Here is a 7,172-nt window from a genome sequence, read left to right as displayed (position 1 = left end):
TGCCCAGCCTCTAATTCCTCTTTGGGCTTGAAACAGCATCTCAAACTTCATTCTGCTAGCCTCCTTCCCTGAGATTAGCTCTTCTTTCCCTGAGAGAAGAGCTCATTTTTCTACCTCCCTATTCCTCTAGGAAGGCCCTGCCATGAACAGCCTTGATGCCACAGCCCCCCAGTCTTCAAATAGTGCACTTCCCATGGGCATTTCCTGCAGAGGTGCCTTGCTGCAGAAGTGAACCCCTTGATATGCAGAGGGGGGGCCTGGTTCCTGTGTGATATAGTCTTGCCTCTTGGGTTCTGTGTTCTTCTTCCAAGAGTGATTTTCATGAGATCCCTTTTGGGGCAGTACTTGGTACAAATGGGAGAATTTTTCCTGGGAGAATTTGGGATCCTCAGATAACTCCCCCTTCCTTCCCATGTAATTCCAGCTCTCTTTTCCCTCAAACACATGTACTTGAGATCTCAGCTTGTCCTGCAAGCTACCCACCTGGAGCTCACCTGGATGGGGCGACATCTAGATACTTAACAGATAAAAATGAACCACTTTGATCAGGTAATAATAAAGGCGTGGACAGAGGGTCATGGGAGTGAGCACAGGGAAGGGGGCAAAAACACAGTCAAGAGAAACGTGTTGGAGTGCAATTTAGGAGTGAGAGAGGTTTCCAGATACCTTATCCACTCAGGGTAAGGGATGGGGTTAGGGATGTCACCAGGGAAATACTTGAGGTGGACCTTAAAAGAGAGATAAGGGCTGATTTGGTGGATGAGGATCTTCTGGGGAAAAGTTACCTCTGCTCTGGGTGATCTCTGAGAATCTGAAAAAGAAGTTTTAAACTACTATATAAATCCTGAATTTCAGAGGTCCACTGCCTCAAATACAGTTCCTGCTCCACAGGGGCTATATTCTAATTGAGAAAAGTTCTTCACATCATAAATAGTTAAATGAGAATATGAGGCTCTACATATTGGAGTGCTGCTTTGGATGTAAATGAGTACCAAGCTACATGGCCCAGGTGATGCCCCCTGCAAAGCCCGGGAGAAAGAGCAAGGCTGTTGGTTTGGAGTGACTCAGTGAACTCAAGGGGAGTTAATACATGAGCTGGGAATAGGGACCTTTTAGCTGTCTGTGGAATCATATGGTGTGGGTACCTGTCTTCTTGGCCTCTGCCCTACAGAGGACTCTACTGGTTTTCTAGGAGAGAACGGGAAAAAAATAAGTCTTATTAAAAAGAACAGAACTTGGTGTGCATGTGTGTGAGTGTGTGTCCAAAGAAATGTCTAACAGTGCAGCTAGCTCTGAGCATGGGCTGGAGAAGTGTCCTGAATCCAAAGTGGGGAGAATGGCCTTTGCAAATGCTGGTTGAAAATGCTGCTGTGCTGTGCACAGAGGATGAGAACCAGCCAGTGGGCTGTCATCTTCCCAAACGAGTTTCTTCTTAGACTTCAGGGGCTCATGGGGCCCTTTGGAGAGCAGCTTCGGGAGTCTCAGTGGCTCTCTGGGTGGGGCAGACACCTGAGTGTGAGGAGCATGGTGAGGGCCTCTTCATTCTGCATCTGGTTGGAGCAACGGCCAGGGACACTTTCTGGAGGCAGGACCCTGACCAGCAGGTGAAGGGAATGTGACATGATATTCCATGCAAGAGTAGGCCAAGCCGCTCTCCTGCAGGCAGAGCAACCTGCTTCTGTACTCCTTCAGCGGTGGGGTCTTAGGGTGGAGGGCAGCTCCCAGCCCACACTGGCAGGAGCAGCGTGAAAGGGCCCGGGTGACTGGGGGAGCTTGGCCATCAGTTCCGACTCCGCATTCAGCCTATGCTGAGTGCAGCTGGGGGCGGGGGTTGGGTACACCACTGGGGTCAGGATTCAAATTCCAGCTCAACAAACTCATGACCCCAATCTCACACAGACTCATTTTCTCTTCTGAACAGGTCAGAATAAGTATGAGAATAATAACAGCATTTGGTACTCTGCAAGAAGCCCTCAGAAAGGCTCTCTTTCCTGCTCCCCAAGTTTACAGATAAGAATCCTGAGGCTCAGAGTGGTTAAGGGGCTCACCCAAAGTCACCGTCAAAGATGGAGGTGAGGCAGGAATCTGGGAGGTACAGTGAGGAGGTTGGGGAGAAATGCTCTGGGCTTGGCCCTGCTCCTTACTAGCTGTGGGATTTGGGGCAACTCCACATGTCAGGCTACCGTTTTCCTCTCCGTGATGCAGAGGATGGATCAGATCCTCTCTCAGGCCTCCTCTAGTCCTGACACTGAAGGAGCATCACATCCCTCTGTGCATCAGAGGCCCGGCCTGTGACCCACAATGCTCTGCGTTCCAGGAAAAGCAACCACGTGGGCTCCTGAGTCTGAGAATTTACCTTAACCTAACTCAAAGGCTTTGGGACCCAACGCCTCCTGTGAGAACAATTCAAGGTAAGGGCCCACAGAATGCAGAGCTGTGGCCATTAGAGCAGCAGATTGCCAACATAATGCAACCTGGCCTTCCCAGGCTTGACTTTTTCGTTCTGTCTGATTTATTTTTTTCTCCCATGTCCCCTCAATGACCTGCAATGCAGTCACAACCTTATCTTGGCCTTGTTGTAAATGTCTGTTCTTCTTCTGAACCTTGATCTCCTCCATGCTAATAAACTAGAACTAAGGCTTACTGTGACAAGGGTAGTGGGTTTACCCCCAAAATATAATTATGTGTATGGAACAGCAAGAGATAAAGACCAAGACACAGAAACAGCAAGATAGCAAGGGAGAAAAACACAGAAAGAAGCTTGTGGAGAATTTGAGAGAGAGAGAGAGAGGCAGTTCTTGAAAGAAAGAGAGAGAGAGAGAGAGAGATGGCAGAGATAAATTTAGGCAGAGACAGGGGATTGGCCCATCTCCTCTGTTCCTGTCCACACAGGGGTGGGGATGGAAAGAGCCAAGCCCACGGATGAGTTGGGAAAGACTGGGGAGGGTACTCCGTGAAGGGTGTGTGGAGTCCTCGTTTTTCTTCTTTCTTGCTTTTTCAAAGTGTTATCATGGCCTTGATATCACTGGATGGAGGAGGCTCCAGGAGAGAACAGGCATGGCGTGCAGTGCCCAGGCCCAGGGGGAGCATACCCCACTCCAGCACCTTGCCTCAGATGCACCTGAAGACAATAATTTAGGGGACTCTGGCATTACTGCCCATGAAGTTAACTCATAGGTCATCTGGGCTTCCCAAATATCTTCATATTTTGTGATTTTGTTAACATTTGTACATGTTTATGTCCTGTTTCCACAATCAGATTGTAAATTCTTCGAGGACAGGTGGCTTTGAATGAGCCTCATGCTTTGAACCTCAGGGCCCTTAATAAAGTCTTGGTGAATCACTGGGCCTGTATCTTCAGACAGCTTTCAAGGGTCCAGATGAATGGACAGATGCCAGAAGGTTGGAGGGGACTTGGCAAACGAACACTGGCTATTTCTAGAGGAAAACTTGTAGACGGTTAGGCACTCATGAGTGGGTGGCAAGTACAAAGGAAAAGATAAAGGCTCCACCTTTGAGGAGCTTAGGATCCTCTTCAAGAGCCTGAGAGAGAGAGAGGAAAGTCACACGAAGAGCACAGACGACAGCCTGCCCATGGGCAGCTCAGGGGGACTGCAGCGGTCAGCCCCTTACAGAAACAGGCCTACCCCAATCAGTTTTCCAGAGAAATGAAATGCCTCTGTTGATGACTTTGGATGACCGAGTTTCTGAAAAATATTCTCGTCTTTCTTCACTTTGAGAATGGCAGGGCACAGCGAAGCTTGTGTACAGGTTCAGAGCTGTACCCGGGAGGCCCTTGTTTGCTCATAGCTGTTCGCCCCGTGCCAGGTGGCACCAGATTGACATGCTTTTCTAATGGATTATTCTTGCTTTTCCTGTGCTGTTCTGATTTATTCCTGTTGAATGTTTCTGCCTCCTTGTTTTACACATACTCAAAGGCAGGAGTGCGATGGGGATGCTCTCACCATTCCAGTCACCTAGCCAACTTCTATTGGTTTCTCAGGTAGCTTAAAAGTTGCTTCTTCTGGGAAGATTTTCAAGCCCTCCAAACTGACATAGGAGCCCCTCTGTGGAAATTCTTGAATAGAATACTTATCACCCCGAGCACCATCTGACCGTGCGCTCACTGAGGTCAGAGGACAGAGACTGCGCTTACCTCTGACGTTTCAGGGCCCGGGACACTGCTGGGTGTGCGGTGAGTGGGCGATATGGGGTTACTTAATGCACAGTGTGTGTGAGCTGAGGGGCAGCCCAGTCTCTCCTATGCAGCAAAGCACCCTCTTTGGTGCTGGCATGCTGGCTGTGGGCAGAGGCTCCCACAGGCTGCCTCGGGGTGAGTGGGGATGTGGTGCTCCCGGGGTCCTCTGTGGGTCCTGCCTGACCCCACAGCACTTGAACTTCCCCTCCTCTGACCCATCATGGCCGCTTTAGTCTGCTTTTCACAGTGGGGACTCAGGGTTATGGTGTCATTGTCCTGTGTAGTTATGGACTCTCTCTCTTGCACAAAACATGCAATACTAGAGCTGCAGAGGACCACTGGCATTTCCTCCTGTCTGCCTCCTGCCAGGTGCAGGCGAGGATATTGAGGCCTGGGGCTTATGTAAACTCCCCGAGGGGACACATCAGGTCATGTTCCTTTGCTTCAGGTCCAGGGCCGATTCCAACTCCCTTTCATTCTTAGAATTTTGTACACCATGTCAGCTTTGCCCAGGGCTGCTTTAACAAATTTCCATGAACTTGGTGCTTTAAGACAACAGAAACTTATTCCTTCACAGTCTGGAAGCTAGAAGTCCAAAATCAAGGTGCTGGCAGGGTCATGCTCCCTCAAAGCCTCCAAGGGAAGAATCTTTTCGTGCCTCCTCCATCATCCAGCAGCTCTGGGCATTCTGGCTCATGTGGCATGACTCCAGTCTTGGCCTGTGTGTTTACATGGCCTTGTCTCTGTCATTTCCTTTTCTGTCTCCTCCACCATCAGATTTAGGGTTTACCCTAGTCCAGATTATTTCCTTTCAGGATCTTCACCTTAATTATATTTGCAAAGGTCTGCATTCCAAATATGCTCACATTCTTTGGCTTCCGGTAGACATATTTTATTTTGGGGAGGTGGATTGAAACCCACTATAGCTTGAAGTATAGCAAACGCACAGTGCACACTGATCACTAACAGATGCTAGCGCTGCCCAGTGTCTGAACAGGCCCATTGACCCACTATAGGGATGCTCCGAGGAGGTGACTGGGATCTGATGGAGAGAAGGGCAGGCTGAGGGAAGGGCAGGGTCACAGGGTGGGAACAAGCTTGTGGCAGTCTTGCGGACAGCAGTCTCAGCTAGTGTGTGAGTCAGATCTGCGAGGATTGCCTGGATGGGGCTGGTGGGGGAGAGGCCCCACCATGGCCTGGGGCTCCTGCTTTGAAGCTGACGGACCTTCCTTTCCTGGGAGTCGGAAGAAGTGGGCATCTCCCCCACACCTCTATTATCCAAGGAGAGTAATTTTCTGGTCTCAGCTTGGTCCCCAGTTCTGCTGAGAGAACCCCAGCAGAGAACAGACCTGGGTGAAGGCAGGAGGCCCTGCCACATGTCTCATGCGGCTATGAGAAGAAGATGAGAGAGGAGGCAAGCTCGGCTTTGCTTCCCGCCTCCTGTGAAATGTGTAGGCGGGTCTGTACACAAATATCGGCTCAGACAAATAAACCAAACCTGGCCAAAAATAACAGAAAAGGCAACAGATGCTTCCAATTAAAATGTCAGCATCTCCCGAGAAGCCGTGTTCTCACGTGGTGTGGGTGCTTGGGGGCCGAGGGCTGCTGGAAGGGACCACATATGGAAATCTGTTTGCATTGTACCACGTCCCAGATGCCATGTAAGACACTGGCCTGACCTTGCAATTAGCATGTTGGCTGTTTCTGGGGTGTGGTATGCGGATGCAGGGAAAGACCAGAAAGCTGTGAAACAGTGATTGCTCCCCCTGAGTCCTGTTGGAAGTGAGGGGCCAAGGAGCATTGTAAGGGATTATTATTCTGTGGGCTTCCTCACCTCTAGCTTCTTTCCTCTTTGCCTACTTTCCTTATATTCCTCAACATTGTTATGAAAGGAAAATTGCTATATAGGAATAAGAGGCAGTCATAATCGGGGAAAGGCTGTCAGAGGATGTGTGGGAGATAAAGGCTCAATCCCCCTTCTGTGCCTTAGTGGTGATGCTCGGGGACATAAGACGCTGGACACACACTGGACGATGTAAGCAGCAGACAGGGTCCTGTCCCTTCCTCCCCACTGTTCTCTGAAACCCTTGATCAAACTATTCCTTTCAAATTGGCCTTGCTGTTTACTGGGAGTGGGTCTTCATTCCCCTTTCTTCCCAGGGTAGCTTCACTTTATTTTGTTGTGTTTTTTCCCTAAACTCGTTTCCTAGTCCCAGTTGGTTAATGACTAAGGAAAACAAGGAGAGAGGCGAGGGGACAGAACAGTGGAGGAGCAGAGAGGAAACTGATGTCATTCTTTCCAGAACTTCACCGTGTCCTCCAACCAGCAGGGAGTGTGTTTTTGAAAGGTGCCCTATTCTGATAAATGAATTGCCTTCTTGATTATTTTTATTACCATAAATTCTACATTTTATAGCTCAAGATCCAACTAGAGTAATGGCCACAGACAGGAAGAACAAAGGGGAAATTAATGAACTGACTCCTCATTTGTGTTTCTGTTGGGAAAGATGTAATTTGTTGGTTTTAAAAAGCTGGATTGAGCTGCTACTATAGGCAAGTGCTGCTGGGCCCTGGTACCCACAGGGTGAGGCAAGGTGTGAAACTCAAATATTTTTATGTGAACTCAAACACATTTTCATTTCTTAATGGTCACTATCACTAAGCAGATAAGAGCAAGACCTATCTGCATAAAACAAACAAATGATTAGTTTTGACAACAGAAGCTTAAGCAGGATGTTAATTAGCAGTGGTATAGATGGGAAGGTCCTGGATGGGAACAATTACACAGACAAACCCACAGTATGACTACAATGTGCCAGGGTCCCATCCCTCACCATATGGCTGCAGTCTGGCGAATGGCTTGTTGGCAATTCATTACCATATCGCTTGGAACTCAGGAGCCAATGGTTTATGATTAGCCAATTCATTATGTTATCCTTGGTACCTCAAGGGGACCCTGAGGGCATGCCTCCCC

This window comes from Manis javanica, chromosome 9 (assembly GCF_040802235.1).
Source record: "Manis javanica isolate MJ-LG chromosome 9, MJ_LKY, whole genome shotgun sequence".
In the NCBI taxonomy this organism is placed as follows: domain Eukaryota; kingdom Metazoa; phylum Chordata; class Mammalia; order Pholidota; family Manidae; genus Manis; species Manis javanica.
This window is presented reverse-complemented; position numbering follows the sequence as displayed.